Here is an 18963-nt window from a genome sequence, read left to right on the forward strand (position 1 = left end):
ACAAAGAACATAAAGGAACATCATGTTTTCCTTCACTGACAACATTTTTTTCCTTCCTTGTGTTTTCTCTGCCATAGCTTAGAAACCTAAATCTTTATCAATGGCAGAATGTGTAAATTAAGAGTAGTGAAAAAGTGAAATACTAAACAATTGAAACTGAATGAAATATCTTCTTCCATCCACTTTTTCGCAGAACCGACTTGTTCAGAATTATATCGATCTTAAATTTTGTTTCAGGGTACATTTTCACCAATGCTCATTCTTTTTTTTAAGTTTTATTTTATTCTTAAAATAAAATAAAATGTTATTTAATTGACAAATCCTTCTTGACCCTCTTTATGTATTCATCTATTTGCTTATTTACTGTTTAATTTGTAATAGGCTAATTTAATCTTATATCTATCTTTTTAAAGAAAATTAACAAGGATAAGTCTACCAGCATCCAAAACTGAATATAACATGAACCCATCTGTGAACATTAAGCAGTTAGGGGTCCAGACATTATAACCTTTATATGGACATCAGCAGTATAGAAATGACTTTATCCTAATACTTGCTTCATAATTTATGACCATCACTGGTCTGTCATTTGTCTTCTTTTAACTTATTGTGACATAAACTTCTTCATTCATTCCCTTACAATCCATAGCTGAGAATCCAAAGAAACTGTTCAAAAACTCTGAATAAAACTAACATCTGTCAATCTGCCCATTACCCACAGAAATAATCAACTAGATCTTCATTCTCATTGTTGTTCAATGAACTCAATGACTAGAACTGGATTAATATTAATTCTTATCACCTGACACCTTCTCAACACTGGTCGTCTTCCATTTTCTTATTTCCGTAAAAATCTCTACCTTAGAAATAAGAGCAACCATCCATCCCTGTGCTTGTGTGTATTTTATTGACTTCAATGCTTCAAAAACATAATAATAATCCATTGGTTCATGCTTGGTTTTCTTTTTTTATTCATTTACACATTTGTTTAATAAGTTCACCTGTAATCCCAGCACTTTGGGAAGCCTAGGCGGGCAGATCATTTGAGGTCAGGAGTTCGAGACCAGCTTGACCTACATAATGAAACCCCGTCTCTACTAAAATACAAAAATTAGCCAGGCATGGTGGCAGGCACCTGTAATCCCAGCTACTTGGGAGGCTGAGGCAGAAGAATTTTCTGAACCCAGGAGGCAGAGGTTGCAGTGAGCCAAGATCACACCATTGCACTCCAGCCTGGGCAACAGAGTGAGACTCCTCTTCCAAAAAAAAAAAAAAAGTTAATTTATACATTTGTTCAATTTGTTTAATTATTTACTCATCAATTCACTTAAACAATGCTAATGTAATCAATACCATCAAGATTCTGCTACAGGCCCATCTATGAAAGTAGGAGACTGGGTATCTCTCAGTGGATTTCAGTGGTGCCTACATGGATTAATCCTGCCCACACTCAGCACTTGCATGCTTAATCCTCTTCCATTTAGTCAGCTACTTAATCAGGTATTTGTTGTTAGTAATTGTCTTTGAAACAAAAAAAACTGAAGACTAGCAAGACACCACCAACAAAATAAAACAGCATGGATTATTACATGATCTTTTCATATCTTCCTTACCTAAATAAACTAACCATCCTTACCTAAAAGAATTAACCATTAAACCATAGCCATTATTTTTACAGGTTTTGGTGCTTAATAAAAACTATTTATAACAGGCCAGACACAATGGCTCATGCACTGAGAGGCCAAGGAGGGTGGATCGCTTGAGCCCAGGAGTTTGAGACCAGCCTAGGCAACACAGTGAAACCTCATCTCTACAAAAAATACAAAAAAATTAGCCAGGTGTGGTGGCATGCGCCTTTGGTCCCTGCTACTAGGGAAGCTAAGGCAGGAGGATGGCTTAAGCCTAAAGGTCGAGGCTATGGTGAGTTGTGACTGTGCCACTGCACTCCAGCCTGGGTGACAGAGTGAGACTCTGCCTCAAAAAAAAAAAAAAAAAAGGAAAATAATCCTTGTTTCAGCAGTCTACACTTTAATGTTTAGCATGTGCTGTTTCCATTTTTTTCTCATTCATTTATTCACTTATTAGTGATTCATCACTGATTAGCCAATAATAATACAATCAGTACCCATGGATTAGAAAAACATAAAATTGAATATTCCTCTCATTGGATTATAGCAATGCTGAGCAATAAAAAATTTAATGCCACCTACACAAATACTTGTAAATTTTCTAGAAGCTACAGTATTTAAAAAGTAAAAAGAAACAGGTGAAATCAACTGTAATTGTGTATTTTATTTAGCCCAGTATCTAAAATACTATCTTTTAATCGATATAAATAATTCTAGAAATATTTTACCTTTTTCATATTGAGGCTTCTAAACTCGGTATGTATTTTTCCATGTAGATCACATGTCAATTAGACTAGTCACATTCCAAGTGCACAGTAGTTCCCGTGGCTAGCAGTGATGGTATTAGACAGTGCATGTCTTTAATTTCCCACAGAAATAATACACTAGATATCTTCCTATAATGTATCTAAGTATGACACACATGGATCAATGGATCAATCAACATTCTTCATACATAGCAATGCCACAATTATCACTGGCCCATCCTTAGCCCTCTTTCTTTTGTCTATATTTCAAAGATGACACAATGAGCTACCATAAATCTACCATCTTCTTGCCCAGTAGAATACTGATAATTACTTTCAATCTTCCCATGTGCTACCCTCTTAAGCAGTTAATGGCATAGGTCTATATCGACGGAGGACTGTTTAAATCAACAGTGATGTAAAATGTATACGAATATTAAACTGCCAGCAACACAAATAAAATAGCCTGACTGTATTCTTAATGGAAGTGGTGTTGAGTTGGATTAATCATGAACACTGATTCATATAACATTCTCATCATTGGCGCATGCGTGTTCTGTGGTATTTTAATATGTGGAGCTATTTACTTCTTTTAAGTAATACAGTCAACATCTGTGAGCAAATTATCCAAACCAAGAACAAGGACCCTGACTGTCCTGTCATCAGCCTCCATGCTCCTTGCCCACAGAGAAAGCAGCCCGGCCCTCATCATTACAGAATAGCTGATCACCTGCGGTGTACTCATTCTGTAGAAGAGAAAGAAAGTGTGAAAAGGTGTGAAAAAGACTAGATTTAAACTTTTTAAAGAAATATTAAAATTGCAAAATACTGGATTAACCATAACCCTTGGCTTGTGCCACATTCCCAACATTGGTCCGTGGCTCGCCCTCTTTCTCACCACTGACCCACAATTAACACTTCCTTCTTAATTGACTTCATCAATTGATTATTTTAATTATTAACTTAATAAACACCATTGAGTGAATCTCCTAAAATAAAAATGAGAATGATGACCATTACAAATCCCGTCTATGTGTCCCCTCTTATATGAATGACAGGCCCAGGTAGGGAGAGCCCACATTATCTGCCCAGCAGGACTAGAGTTGCCGTGGGGTGGCACTGCTCAGTGCCTCCTATTCTTTTTGTAAGTAGGAGTGGTTCTTGTGGCCTTCATGTCTATAGAATATTTACCATACAGGAGACAGATAACCTATTTATTTCAGGTCTTTGAATTTTAAAAATCTATTCACTTACTGATTTTTATAATATAATCAAGGAAAACACCACGAATCTACCATCAAAACCAAGAAAAACAGTAGTATATTATAGAGATAGATATATAATTGATAGATAGATAGATAGATAGATAGATAGATAGATAGATAGATAGATAATCTTTTAATCCTTAACCATAACTGGAGAAACAGAAACCTTTATATAATGGACTTAATCTGTTCAGAAATGTATGGATATAATATTTGGTTCATGACACACTTTCTTTTATTTATTTATTTATTTTTTGAGACAGAGTCTCGCTCTGTTGCCCAGGCTGGAGTGCAGTGGCACAATCTCGGCTCATTGCAAGCTCCACCTCCCGGGTTCATGCCATTCTCCTGCCTCAGTCTCCTGAGTAGCTGGGACTACAGGTGCCCAAAATTAACCATGCCTGGCTAATTTTTTTTTTTTTTTTTTGTATTTTTAGTAGAGACGGAGTTTCACCGTGTTAGCCAGGATGGTCTCAATCTCCTGACCTCGTGATCCGCCCACCTCAGCCTCCCAACATGCTGGGATTACAGGCGTGAGCCACCACACCCGACTCATGACACACGTTCATCACTGGTCCATGCTTAGGCTTCTTTATGTATAATGACAATGAGTTGCATCCATCTACATATTCCTCACTAACAAATGTAACATGAGATCTTTTATTTATGGACTACACTTGTGGTGACTTAAATTAATCACAAACCCTGGTCTATGTCACATTATGATCCTTGCCACATGCAATGGAATCTCTAGTGTTTATTAATCATTTTTGAAGTAAATCATTTCATATGATGAATATCCACAAAGCCGCTATTCAACACACTATGACTTTGACAATACATTTTTGATCCTTTACCACCAAGATACATAGACCTTCAACATTAGAGAAATGTTCACAGAAACTATGCAGTACACATTCATGTAATGCTCAATAGTCATAAAATAAATGAATAAGCCTATGTTGTTTTTTCATGAATGAAAGACATTTTTTGTCAGTGAGTCTCAATTGTACAGAACTGGATTAATCATATTTGTTTCAAGGAACATTCCCATCACTGGTTAATATGGTTTGGCTATGTGTCCCCACCCACATCTTATCTTGAATTGTACTCCCATAAATCCCACATGTTGTGGGAGGGACCTGGTGGGAGATAATTTGAATCATGGGGGTGGTTCCCCCATACTGCTCTCATGGTAATGAATAAGTCACACGAGATCTGATGGCTTTATCAGGGGTTTCTATTTGTGCATCTTCCTCATTTTCTTTTCCCACCAGCATGTAAGAAGTGCCTTTCACCTCCCGCCATGATTCTGAGGCCTCCCCAGCCATGAGGAACTGTAAGTCCAATTAAACTTCTTTTACTTCCCAGTCTCGGGTATGTCTTTATCAGCAGCATGAAAACAGACTAATACAGTAAATTGGTACCAGGAGTGGGGTTTGTTGCTGAAAAGATACCCAAAAATGTATGAGTGATTTTGGAATTGGGTAACAGTTCCAAAAGTCAGAAGTTGGAACAGTTTGGAGGGCTCAGAAGAAGATAGGAAAATGTGGAAAAGTTTGGAACCTCCTAGAGACTTGTTGAATGGCTCTGACAAAAATGCTGATAGTGATATGAAAAATAAGGACCAGGCTAAGGTGGTCTCAGATGGAGATGAGGAATTATCTCCTAATATGTCAGTCTAATGCCTAAGTATCCTTTTGCAAACTGGAGCAAAGGTGATTCTTGTTATGTTTTAGCAAAGAGACTGGCAGCATTTTGCCCCTGCCCTAGAGATTTTTGAGAGAGATGATTTACAGTATCTGGTGGAAAAAATTTCTAAGCAGCAAAGCATTCAAAAAGGGGCTTGGGTGCTATTAAAAGCATTCCATTTTAAAAGAGAAACAGCATAAAAGTTCAGAAAATTTGCAGCCTGGCAATGTAGCAGAAATGAAAAACCCTTTTTCTGAGGAGAAATTCAATCTGGTTGCAGATATTTGCATAAGTAACAAGGAGCTGAATGTTAATCCCCTAGACAATGGAGAAAATGTCTCCAGGGCATGTCACAGGTCTTCATGGCAGCCCCTCCCATAACAGACCCAGAAGCCTAGGAGGAAAAAAATGGCTTTGTGGGCCGGGCCCACAGTTTCCACACTGTGTGCAGCATACGGACTTGGTACCCTGCATCTCAGCCACTCCAGCCATTGCTAAAAGGGACCAAGGTAAAACTCGGCCCAAGGTTTCAGAGGTGCAAGCCCTAAACCTTGGCAGCTTCCACATGGTGTTGAGCCTGAGGGTGCAGAGAAGTCAAGAATTAAGGTTTGGGAACCTCTGCCTAGATTTCAGAAGATGTATGGAAACACCTGGATGCCCAGGCAGAAGTTTGCTACAGGGGTGGGGCCCTCATGGAGAACCTCTGCTAGGGCAGCACAGAAGGGAAATGTGGGGTTGACGGCCCCCCACAGTGTCTCTACTGGGGCACCACTTAGTGGAGCTGTGAGAAGGGGGCCACCGTTGGGGGACCCCAAAATGGTAGATCCACCAGCTTGCACCATGTGCCTGGAAAAGCCACACTCAATGCCAGCCTGTGAAAGCAGCCAGCAGGGAGGCTATACCCTGCAAAGCCACAGTGAGAGAGCTGCCCAAGACCATGGGAACCCACCTCTCACATCAGCATGACCTGTGTGAGACCTGGAATCAAGGGAGATCATTTTGGAGCTTTAAAATTTGACTGCCCCACTGGATTTTGGACTTGCATGGACCTTGTAACCACTTTATTTTGGCCAATTTCTCCCATTTGGAATGGCTGTATTTACCCAATATCTGCACCCCTGTTGTATCTAGGAAATAAATAGTTTGCTTTTGATTTTACAGACTCATAGGCAGAAGGGACTTGCCTTGTCTCAGATGAGACTTTGGACTGTGGACTTTTGGATGCCGAAAGGAGTTAAGACTTTGTGGGACTGTTAGGAAGGCATGATTGGTTTTGAAATGTGAAGAGATGAGATTGGAGGGACGATGGGCAGAATGATATGGTTTGGCTCTGTGTCCCCACCCAAATCTCATCTTGATTGTACTCCTGTAATTCCCACATGTTGTGGGAGGGACCTGGTGGGAGATCATTTGAATCATGGGTGCTGTTCCCCCCATACTGTTCTTGTGGTAGTGAATAAGTCTCACAAGATCTGTTGGTTTTATCAGGGGTATCCATTTTTTCATCTTTCTCATTTTCTCCTGCCTCTACCATGTAAGAAGTGCCTTTCACCTCCTGCCATGATTCTGACAGCTCCCAGCCATGTGGAACTGTAAGTCCAGTTAAACCTCTTTTTCTTCCCAGTCTTGAGTATGTCTTTATCAGCAGCATGAAAACAGACTAATACAGTGCCTCATAACTAACTCTCTTTTATTTAACTTTTGTATTTATATATTCATATTTAATATTCAAAAAACTGCCATGAACCAACCACTTAACACAACTGATTAATGTAGTAGCTTTAAAATTTGACCACCCCACTGGATATCAGACTTGCATGGGCCAGCAGCCACATGTGACTATTTAAATTTAAATTAATAAAAATTAAGTAATATTAAAAATTCAGTTACTCATGAACACCAGCCACATTTCAAGGACTCAATAATCACATGGGACTAGTAGCTACCATACTGTACAGAACAGATTACAGAACATTTCCATCACTGCAGAAAGTTCTATTTGGGACGGGCATGGTGGCTCGCACCTGTAATCCCAGTACTTTGGGAGCCAAGACTGGTGGATTGCTTGGGCCTAGGAGTTCAAGACCTGCCTGGACAACATGGGGAAACCCTGTCTCTACAAAAAATACAAAAATTAGCTGGGTGTGGTGGTGCACACCTGTAGTCCTGGGGTGGGAGGATCACCTGAGCCCAGGGAGGTCTAGCCTGGGTAACAGAGTGAGACCTGTCTCAAGGCAAAAAAAAAAAAAAAAAAGAAAGTTCCATTGGACAATACTAGAAAATACACTTAGGTTATATTCTAGAACTTTTTCTAATGAACTTAATTGGATTAATCATGATCTCTGCTTCATGAAACATCACTGGTTTATGCTGATACTTTTTTATCTGATTTGATCATTTCTAAAGAAATTGTAATGAGCAACCATAAATCCAATCTCTTACTCCACTAATAGAACACTGACATCATCTTTCATCTCTTTGTGTGCTCCTTGGTCAGAGTAAACAGCCCAGATTTCTATTTATGGGCAAACATGTAAATAAACTATGTACATGTACAAAATGAAATACAAAACAGCTGGTAAAGGAAGTTAAACGAGATAGGTTATTTGTATGGCAGTCAGAATTTAATTAACTATAATCCTTTCATTCTTGGACCATTCTCATCGCCAGTCCATGCTTTGGCCTTTTGTTTATTTTACATACTTATGTAATTATTTATTTATTTTTAGTATTAAAATCAACATCCAACATGCCACCATGCAAAAACAAGAATATTAACTAACTCTTTAACCAATGCACTTTTAAAGGGGTCTTGGATGAACTGAATTGGAATAATCACAATTCTAGGATAATGAGTGTTGTACTTTCCTCTAACATGGTCTTGAGGTCCGTCTCAAGAGAGTGAATATAAATTCTAGCTCTGCCTGATGGGGATCCAGGAGGGGTGGTCAGTGTGTCTTTTATCACAGCATGGGATACGTGTTATTAAAAATTCAGTTACTCATGAACACCAACCACATTTCAAGGACTCAATAATCACATGGGACTAGTAGCTACCATACTGTACAGAACAGATTACAGAACATTTCCATCACTGCAGAAAGTTCTATTTGGGACGGGCATGGTGGCTCGCACCTGTAATCCCAGGTTCACACCTGGGATACGTCTTTATCCCAGCAGACAGTCTAATGTCTAAGTATCCTATCCATTACCAGGTGTCCCTCTCACAGGAAACTTATTTACACTGACAGTCCCCCTGTGGTTCTTGTCTGACCTACGTCCAGTCTATTCCTACCAAGGTAGCTACTCTCTAGGAGATCCCTGACCAGTAAAGAAGTTCGATAGAAGTGTGTTGGTCAGGTGAGACACAGAGGAAGCAACTCAACAAAACCCTTGAAATGGAACAACAGAAGCAGTTTATTACTTACAGATCCTGCATGCCTCAAAGGACCGGTGGAAAGGGAAAAGCCTGTATTGCAGGCTATGGCATTTCCCAAGCAGGTTTCCTGCAGAGAGTTCTCACTGGTGCATTTAGAGCAAGCCAGTATAACTGTGTGGTCCACATAGGCTGTGGGGTCAGTGTATCTAGCTGTTCCTTAGGAAGGTAGTATCCTGGAGGTGGCTGTACAAGGTAGTTATCTGGATCTATCACATTAAGAACTGGGAGGAGGTGGAGAACTACAAACTGTGTCAAGGGTGACTAAGCCTGCTTCTGGAATGAGAAAGTTAAACTTAGGTTCGAAATGCATGCTGAAGCTACATACAATAAAAAGAAATTACGACAATGAGATATGATCACCTTTGTCCCATGTTTGCTCTCTCTTGTTTTATTCATGTGTTTGTTCATTCATTCATTTACTTATTTATGAACACCCTTGAACAACTCTCCAGCCAAGATTTAAGAACATCAACTATTAATTACATTTTCTTTAAGTACCTTATCTACCCAAGTAAGAATAAAAATTCTCATAAATGTTGCATGACTACATAAACTACGATTTGTCCATTCTGTGCAACAAACAGCAACTATTAGAAAATTAAACACCCTGGATCATTTTTAATGGCCTTTACTTGTGTAGAATTTAATTAATAAGCCTCACTTTACATGAAATATTATCCTCATTATCTACGCTTGCCCCTTTTAAATTTTATTTATCACTTTAAACAAAAATCATGAAAGAACAATGATGAATCCTATTCAACAAACAGAAAAGGGCCAATACCTTACCTCCCTATGTGACCCTCTGCCACCGACTTAACATCCCAAACTTCTTCAATAGGGAAGTGTTGATGCAAAAGTGTAGTGCATAAATTAATAGTGGAATGCTACTGAAATGAATGAAACAGCATAAATATTTGTGTTTTGATGTCTCTCCAATTTGCAGAACTGTGCAATCATAAATCTTAGATCATGATATATTGTCTTCATTAGTCCATGCTTGACTCTCTTTGATCTTGTTTATACATGCATCCATTTATGTTTAATTACCCCATAAACATATATAAACCCACCCCCAGCCTGAAAACACAAAAAATAAACAGAATACATATTACATATTATATATATAAGATACATGTATAAACATAACACATGATAGATGTGATATATATGTAGGATATGTGTGTGTGTATGTGTGTGTGTGCGCTTTTTTTTCTTTGCTCATTTGCTACAGATTGTGTTTTAATTTGGTGACAGTTATGCTAAATGAAATTAATCAATGGTTCATGACATTCTCATCATGCCTGTCATCTTTGACTTTATTTACGTGTTGATTCACGTTTAATAATGTAATAAACCATCAGCCAACCACCCAACTTCAAAACAACAACACTAAACATTACTCACATTGGTTGGTTCATGGCTCATTTTCCACAGAGGTCACAATCAAGATCTTCATTGACAATGTGTCATTAATGTCACTCTGGAGCCTCCATTCTGTGGAACACAAGGCAGATATTAAAAAGGATGAAAAAAACTAGATATTTTTAATGGCCATCAGGTGAGAAGCACAGTATTAATCATAATCTTTAGGTCATGACAGTCTCACCACTGGCCCAATCACAGCTCTCCTTGTATTCAATTATTCATTTATTAATTTGTATTATTACAATGAGTATGTATTAATTCACCACTCTAATCAAAAACAAGAATCATGACTATCACAAATATGGGTCCCTACACATCTTACCCAAGAAGGAGCCAACTCAGATATTCTTCCTAACAGACGCAGATGATGCAGACTTGGAGTAACAATCATATTTGACTCCTACTCACCCTTTTCAATGTCTTCACTGATTTTTTTAAACACAGTAAACACAGATGAACCCACTACTGATCCAGAACAAAAATATTGATTAGTACATCCAAATACTTCTTATCCACTGAGGTAAAAGTCTTGTTTTATTTTAAATAGTCCATAATTGTACATAACGGTGGATGAATCTTAATCTTTAGGTCATAAAACATTGTCTTTGTGGTCCATTCTTGATATTCTTTCATTTTATCACTTTTGTACTCATTGAATTCATTTTTAACTATGCAGCCACCACACTTGAAGTCACCATTTAGCCCAAGACCAGTGATTATTCTGTATACCTGTTGATATACTGCCTACTGTCAACCTCAACAGCCTAGAACCTGGCTTTTGTTTTGGAATAACCTCACAGAAGCAGAGACTAGAAAGGTGGTTACTAGGGGTCAGGAGTGAGAGGAATCTGGAGATCTTAGAGAATGCAAACTTTCAGTTTGGAGTAAGTTCTGGTGACCCAATGCAGAGTACGGTGACTACAGTTAATAATAATGTACTGCATGCTTGAAATTTGCTAAAAGAGTAGACCTTACGTGTTCTCACGGCACACACAGAAAAAGGGAACTATATGAGATGATGGATATGTTAATTTGCTTGATTATGGTAATCATTTCACAATATATATGTATATCGAAATGTCACACTGTACAACTTAAATACATACAATACAAATACATATAATATTTATTTGTCAATGATATATTTATGAAGCTGGGGAGTGAGGAACACATTGCCATCATTGGTACATGCTTGGCTGTCTCTAGTTTTATTTGCACATTCATTCATTTTTAACTGTTCAATCAACACCCATGAAGCCGGCTTTTATTTGTCTGCACTCACCTTCTCTGGCAGAGAAACCCCAGTGTGCCCATTCTATGGAAAATAAAGCTGGTTAAAAAAAAGAAACTGGCCTACGAGGCCTTTTTTGTTTGTTAATATCAGGTTACCAGACCTGGATTAGTCATAATCCTTTGCCTAGAACACATTTTCAAAATTGTTCCATTCGAGGCCTTTATTACCTTATTTCTTTATTCCTTGATTATTTTTAACAACAAAATTAATAGCCACAAACTGCTCTGATCTCTTTTTAATGCCCCTCAGTTGTGGAGAATTAATCACCATCCCTGGTTTACAACCCACTCCCGTCCTTCCTGCTGGCATGCCTCTCTCTTATTGTATTGATTGTTAAAACCACCCATGACAATTACCACTGGTGGTCCCCACCTCCATCCCTTCCCCTCTCATGCCCCTGCCTCCCTCTACCTTAAACAACCACTCCCAAATATCCTGGATACAATCCCTTTCCAGATATATATATATATATAAATTTACAACATATATGTAATATATGTATTCTTATTTTCCATGGATCAGTGGCTTGCAGGAGTTTTCAGTGAAGGCTAAAAAGAAGGGTCAAGGGAGAATGTGAAATATACAAGCTTGAGTTCAGAGCACACTCACGGCTGGGGGGTTGGTAAAAGCCCTCAAACCCAGATCACTGAGCCATCTGCACCTGTGCTCACTTCATGAGCCAGTGGGCCCAACGGGTACACCACATATGCTCACACCTCAGTACCCACCTCCCAAATCCAGCCTCAACGCTAGACTAGCTGGGTGATATCAGGAAAACGAGCTAACATCTCTGTGCCTGTTTCCGCATCAGCAAGATAGTCGCAGCACTAGTCCCCAAGCAAAGTTATGTTATTATTTTCATGCCAATGGCAACCAGGTTAAAAAAACAAACAAACAAAACCCTCCACCCCACATCTGAGCCCCTCCCTCACCCAAATCTTGGCTCCCTCTGCAGCAGCGCCCGAGCTCTGGTGTTAGACAGACAGACAGACCAGGTTCCACCCCAGCAGGCACTCATGAGCTGTGTAACTGCAGAGACGTGACCTGGCTTCTCTGTCTTGTGCCCCGACTTGTACGATTTGTAGAATGAGGAACGCAGCGCCCTCGTGGGTCCAACCGGAGGGTGACCTGAACTATCGCCCATCCCTCAAGTAGCCTGCCTTGCACACCTGCGCACACCTCGCCCTTTCCCCGTGCCGTGACGCCCACCTGACTGGTTAAACAGTCCCCAGTTTGATCAAAGAAATGAATTAGCTCAACGATCAGATCAAGTCAAGGGTTTGGGACTCGGGCAGGGAATTGTTGGGGGTCTGTTCTTTTTTGGACATGGCATCAGAGCTTAAACAAGTACCCTGAAAAACAGAAATCCAACTAAGAGATGCGCTTTGGAAAATGAAAATCCATTTTGTGAAATCGGACTGCCCTTGGAGAAGTCTATGCCGTGAGATTCTTGATGTTCAAACTTGATTCCAAGAAACCCAAAGAGGCTTCACTATGGGCCTTGGCAATGATACACAGCCAGTTTCCTTCCTATCCCCGCAGCCTGTCCTGGGTATGCACCATCTGGCACAACTGGCCTCAGAGTAACTCAGGGACCTGAAAATAATTCTATATATTATGTAGAGTTATGGTGTACGTATATAATGTCATATACACATCAATCTGTCCATTGGGGGACTTTCATGAGAGAGTCGTGGGAAGACCACCAGTGTGGCGCCCTGCTCCTGCCTTCTTCATACTGCGGGGCCTTGGGGAAAACCTGTCCCCTCCCTGAGCCTCGGGTGGCAATCATCCCACCAGCCTTTCCTCCCTCCCAAGTGGTGTGAAAATGAAAAGCGTAACATTTTAAGTGCAAGTTCCCTCCAAGCAGCAGGGATCATTAATATTGTACCTCCTGTACCCAGCACGCAGTGTTCACAGCATGCCTCAGCATACATTATCTCGTTTGATTCTCACAACAGGCCTGTGAATTAGACATAATAATCATAATTAGCCAATATTTATTGAATGCGTACTCTGTACCAAGCACCATGCTGCCTACTTTGCATACATTGACACTCCTCTGGAGTAGATACGATTCAATAGTATCTCATAAATTTTTCCCCCAAAATTTTTGAGCATGTACTTTGTACCGGTGCTGGGTCTAAGTGCCGGGGATACAGTAGTGAACAAAACGGACAGATCCCCATCCCATGAGAATTAACATCCCTGTGGGTGGAGATAGGAACAGAAAATCATCAGAAAAGGTAAAGCCTAATGCATGGAATAAAAGACGGTGATAAGAACTAGGGAAGAAAATAAAGCAGGACAGGGGCAGGGAGTGACACGAGGGAGGAAGCCTCACGGAGATGACGATATTTGAGCAAAGCATTACTAGTCCTATTTTATACCTAGGGAAACTGAGACTCAGAGAAGTTAGATGACTTATAAGTGGTCACACAGCAAGGAGATGCTGAGCCGGGAGGCGAACCCAGGCAGTGTCGCTCCAGAGTCAGCCTTCCCACTTCTTCCCGATGCCTCATTTTGGCAGCAGTGACCCACTGCCAGCCGGCAATGTGAGTGTGAGAATAAATCACGTTGAGGGGGGTGGGGCTGCAAAGGTTTTTCTGACTTCCCACACAGGCAGCCCCAGAAGCAGAGGTTATCCCCAGGATGTACCATTAGACCCGGATGAATAAATAAACTGTCCATCTTGGAGGAGCTGCAGGGGCAACATTTCTTACAGGACTTCACAGAATCTGAAGTCAGGCAATGCTGGGATCACAGCTTAGACTCAACACAGCCCAGCAAGTCAGCACCAATGCTAGACCCATCTCCTCCCACCTGGCTGTTAGGGCATCCGATTGTACCCCGCCAGAGGCACCCCATGTGCAGCCACATGCCACCGAGGCTTAAGTTACAGATGTGCTGCCCCAGGAATGGAAGGAGGCTTCCCAGTCCTCATGCCCCACATGGTAAGAGACTCAGAATTTTTCCAACTGGCCACCTCCAAAAGAGCAAGTCAAGAAACATTTCTAAAGTGACCATTTCTCCCCCAAAAAACAGGTAGGGAAAGTTTAATGAAATCATATATGAGAACTGGGGAACCTTGCTCACTACTGCTAGAAACCATGAAGTTTAATGAATTTTAACCTCAGAAACTTCGATTCACAGGACTGTAATTATTTATCTTGCCTTTTACCTACTCAGTTTCTTCCCAGCTCCCAGGCAACCCCTGTGTAAGCCCCTACACCACAAGGAAATTCCTTCACGGGAGTCTCACCTCTCTTAGGGCTTCATCTTTCCTTAGATGGATCACGCCCATTTGCTGCGTAGAACTCTCACTTCTATCACTAGCACTTGCAGTTTTAAATGAGCATTTTTGTTTCCATTTCACTGATTCATTCTCCAAAGACAAGCACACAGGCCTCTCCGAGCACCTGTTCGGCTATTGGTAAAATGTGGAGAACGATTCTTACTTGCCTGTCATCAAATGACACCTCAATAACAACACTTGTAACCACTGTAATTTTCATTGTAAGTAAATATTTATTGAATGCTCATCGTCTGGAAAGCATTCTTTTTTTTTGTTTTTGTTTTTGTTTTTTTTGGAGACAGGGTTTCCCTCTGTCACCCAGGCTAAAGTACAGTGGCACAATCATGGCTCACTGCAGCCTTGACCTCCCAGGCCCAAGCAATCTTCCCATCTCAGCCTCCCAGGTAACTAGGACCACAGATGTGCACCACTACACCCAGATAATTTTTAAATATTTTGTAGAGATTGGGGTCTCCCTATGTTTCTCAGGCTGGTCTCAAACTCCTGGGCTCAACGGATCCTCCCACCTCAGCCTCCCAAAGTACTGGGATTACAGGCACAAGCCACCATGCCCAGCCTGGAATGCTCTCTTTTAAAGAATTTATATGTTTGCCTCATTTAATCCTCAAGTACTCATTAGTAAGGTACTATTGGTATTAGTAAAGTACTATTGGTAGAACTGAAGAAAATGGGGCACGGAAATTAAATACCTTGTCCAAACTCATGAAAGTAGTCAATGGCAAAGCTGAGATTGAAACCCTAGCACCTAGAGTGTGTGAAGCAGGGCCTAGCCCATAAGCAGGTTCTCAAAACCTATCCGCTAATATTAACCCAGGTCTGCAGCGAGGCTTACTGATTCACCATTCAGCCCTCCACCCAGTCCCCTCCCTCCTTGCCTTGCAATGGACTCATTTTTACATCTGCTACCATTAGCATTCAGTCAGAATATGAGATGCCAGGAATCTAATTTGACTTGATTAATTGTACTGTAGGATGCCAGTGATATGTGTGGCCCTTGCTTGTGTGATCATTACAAATAGAATACACTAGAGATATTACTTGGGAAATAAGCTTGGATTTGATTGGATGAGAAGTTCAGCTCACTGACAGACCAAGAGAGTGAGTCCAGCATAAGACAACCCCAAGGCAGATTTCTTCAGACACGGTCACAGAGAAAAGGAGATAAACAGGTTGAGCGGATGAGTTTGGAAGGAAAGAAGACTTGAGTTCAAATCCTGGGTCTGCATTTCCTCCCTCTATGATTTCGGGTAAGTCACTTACCACTCCCAAACTTCGGTTTCCTTTTCACTTAATTGAGAATGGAAATTGCTATCGTGGAGGGTGGCTGTGATGATTTAGAGGAGATAAAATTATGCCAAGTGCCAGCGAAGGGCTGAGTATGCAGTTGGGGCTTAGGGCTTAGTCATCCAGGAGAGCCAGTGGAAAGACGGATGCCTGCTATTCCCTCAGTGCTGCATGAAAGCAGCAGAGACAGAGAGTTGCCACTGAGCAGCTCCAGCACCACAGCTGGGACTTGGTCCCTGTAAGCTGGCATCCCACCTGTTGTCCCAGAGCCACCTGAGCCAGTCAGTGTGCTCAGAAGCAGAAAAGAAGGCAGGAGCTTCACCAGCGAGCTCCATTCAGCGGGAACCTCTCTTCAAAGATCAAGTAAGCCTTTGATCTTGGTGAGAAATTGACTATTCTCTCTCATTCCTCTCTCCTTCCACCACCTGTGCTTCAACTCACTCATCCATATAACCAGCATTCATCAGGTAGCCAGTCATCTCTCCATCTATGCATGCATCTTGATGCAGGCATCCATCCCTCCCTCAGACCTGACATCCATCCTTCCACCTCTCCATTTTGCAGAGGAATCACACAGACCTGAGTTGGAATCCTGGGTCTTGCTTCCTAGCCGATCTTGGGCAAGTCACTAACCTCTCAAAGTCCTCTAATCTGTAAAATAAAGGGAAATCAGATGTCGCCGGAGCGAGGATTTAAAGAGAGTGTAGACGTACCAGTGTCTGGCCTCAGCAAAGTCATTACATGTTCATTCCCTCTGCTCCTGCAATCTGGTTGGGATTTATGCAAGGAAAAAAACCACTGCATCTTTTGCATGACACGTTGAGAAGTGCTTTTTAGAAATTATCTGAGATGTTTCAGTGGTGTGCATCCCCCAGCGGTACCCCCAGGGCTGGGCAGTGGCTAAAGCGGTTTGGGGTGGTGGTACCCCCTGGACTCACAGTAGAGAGTGCCATCTAGTGGATAGGCACCTGCCGGGGTCCCCCGTTGGTCCCGGGTCACAACAGCTGAGGTCAGGCAGCTGAATGGCGAGCCAGGAGGGCCAAGCGAACCTAGCCCCGAGACGGTAGGCTGCCCTTTTTGGGATGTAGTGCATGTGCTGTTTTAACCACTCACGGGGCCTGGACTGCCAGGAGCCTTTTGTTTTATGGATGATAGCCAGCTATGTTTTGCCTACCCCTGCCCAACTCCCCTTTAAAGATTTCTGGGAAAAAGAATCATTCTCGCAGCTACTGTTTGCTGAGTGTCTCTGACATATTAGACATGAGGCTGGGGGCTTCAGGGGTTAATGCTCTAACCCTCTCAATGACCCAAGGAGAGACCCAGAACTTGCTCCATTTTCAGTGAGAACACTGAGGTTTGCTGAGGTTGAGTTTCTCATTTAAGGTCCAGGCAGATATTCAACCCCTAAATTTGTAGCCATACTTACCTTCTAGAGCCCTAGATCCTCTTGAAAGGGCAGGAGATAGTTTGAACACTGATTTGACCAAGCCAACTGTAAAAGAAATTTATGAGTCAATCAAGAATATCCGAATGCTGCGTAGATGTTGGATGATATTAAGGAAACGTTATTAATTTTTAACTGTAATAATGGTATTGTGGCTATATTTTTAAGAAAGAAAAGCTTATTTAGAGATACAAACTAAAAAATGCTCAGAGGAAACAATATGGTGTCTGAAATTTGCTTTGAAATAGTCCAGGGGTAGGGGTAGAGGCACAGTTTAGGGTTTAGACAAAATAAGAGGGGCCAGGGTTTGATGGCATCCATTTCCAGGTGATGGCAATATGAAAATTGAGTAAACTGTAAAAATACGTACTATTTTCTCTAATTTTATGTTGTTTGAAATGTCCCATAATAAAGGGATTTTTAAATCAACAAGTGAAAATACAGCACAGGAGATGAAGGGCTGGGTGTGGAGGGTGCATTTAAAAGAACAGAGGGGCCTGGGGTATGAGAGAAATCTTTCAGGGTAGCAGGGAACTGATTCGCAGGGGGCAAATGCCTCAAAGTGAAAAGGGAGCTAGAGGGGCTGTATCCAGAGGGAAGAGAATCATTCCACGTCGGGTGGACCGAGGACGATGTACCAGGGTGCAGAGTGCTACAGAACAAGACACCCACCAGCTGCCCAGAGACCTTCCTGCACCCCCCAGCGCTCCTCTCCCCACTCTCCCTCCCAGCCCCTGCCTCCCCAAGTCCTCCAGCTCTCTCCCTGACCCCCAGACCCTTCCCCGACTAGAAAAGGGCCTGAGGGTACCACTCTTTAAGGCAGAGCGGCCACCTGATGAGCCCTTCCCTGGGACTCGGGTCCCAGCTTAGTTACTGGGACAACGCTGTCTCCCATTGGACATGCTTTGAAGGAAGACCCTGGAGCGGCCGGCTCAGTCATGCTGGGAAGGATTCAGCTGTCTAGCTTTCAAATGCCTTTTTTTCTTTTTTTTTTTTTTTTTTTTTCTTTCTTTCTTTTGGGGGCGGGGGTTTATTTCTTTTGGAAAGATAAGAGTTGATGCTTTTACCCTAAAACTGTGTGCCAAGCTGCTCTGGCTATCCTCAGCCCCACTCTTCCCCGTATCTCTGTAGCCCTCCTTTCCGTCCTTCATAGGCTGCAAGCTGACTGGCGCCCGACCCCAGGTCCACACCCACCTCCAGCTACCCCCTGGTCCACCCACCACGCCCGGCCTCCTCCCCTACTCTTCTCTTTCTGGCCCCGCTGCAGAGTCTTGGGCCCCTCGGCTTCCTGGGCGCCTGGCCACCACGCAGCGCCTGGAAGTGCTCCCTCCCTCATCTCTCATTCCCCACTTTGGAAAGCCGGCCACCGGACAGGACAGCTCCCGGGACAGCTCCCGCAGCCTGCTGCATTGCAGCGCAGCCGTCTG

The 18963-nt window shown here is 41.9% G+C and overlaps 1 protein-coding gene across 49 annotated transcripts in view; it reads right to left on the reverse strand.

The window, feature by feature from the left end:
• The window catches only part of LOC105467408 (uncharacterized), a 153689-nt gene that overhangs the window by 120515 nt on the left and 14211 nt on the right, over positions 1–18963 (reverse strand). For 47 of the 49 annotated variants that reach the window (XR_011625520.1, XR_011625516.1, XR_011625506.1 and 44 more), the window contains 2 exons: positions 17519–17584; positions 10178–16743 (listed from right to left, as the gene is read on the reverse strand). The gene's annotated coding sequence lies outside the window, so the exon portion shown is untranslated. The remainder of the gene's footprint in view (positions 1–10177; positions 16744–17518; positions 17585–18963) is intronic. The other 2 variants (XR_011625509.1, XR_011625511.1) reach the window with 2 other exon arrangements.

Source organism: Macaca nemestrina, chromosome 7 (assembly GCF_043159975.1).
Source record: "Macaca nemestrina isolate mMacNem1 chromosome 7, mMacNem.hap1, whole genome shotgun sequence".
NCBI lineage: Eukaryota > Metazoa > Chordata > Mammalia > Primates > Cercopithecidae > Macaca > Macaca nemestrina.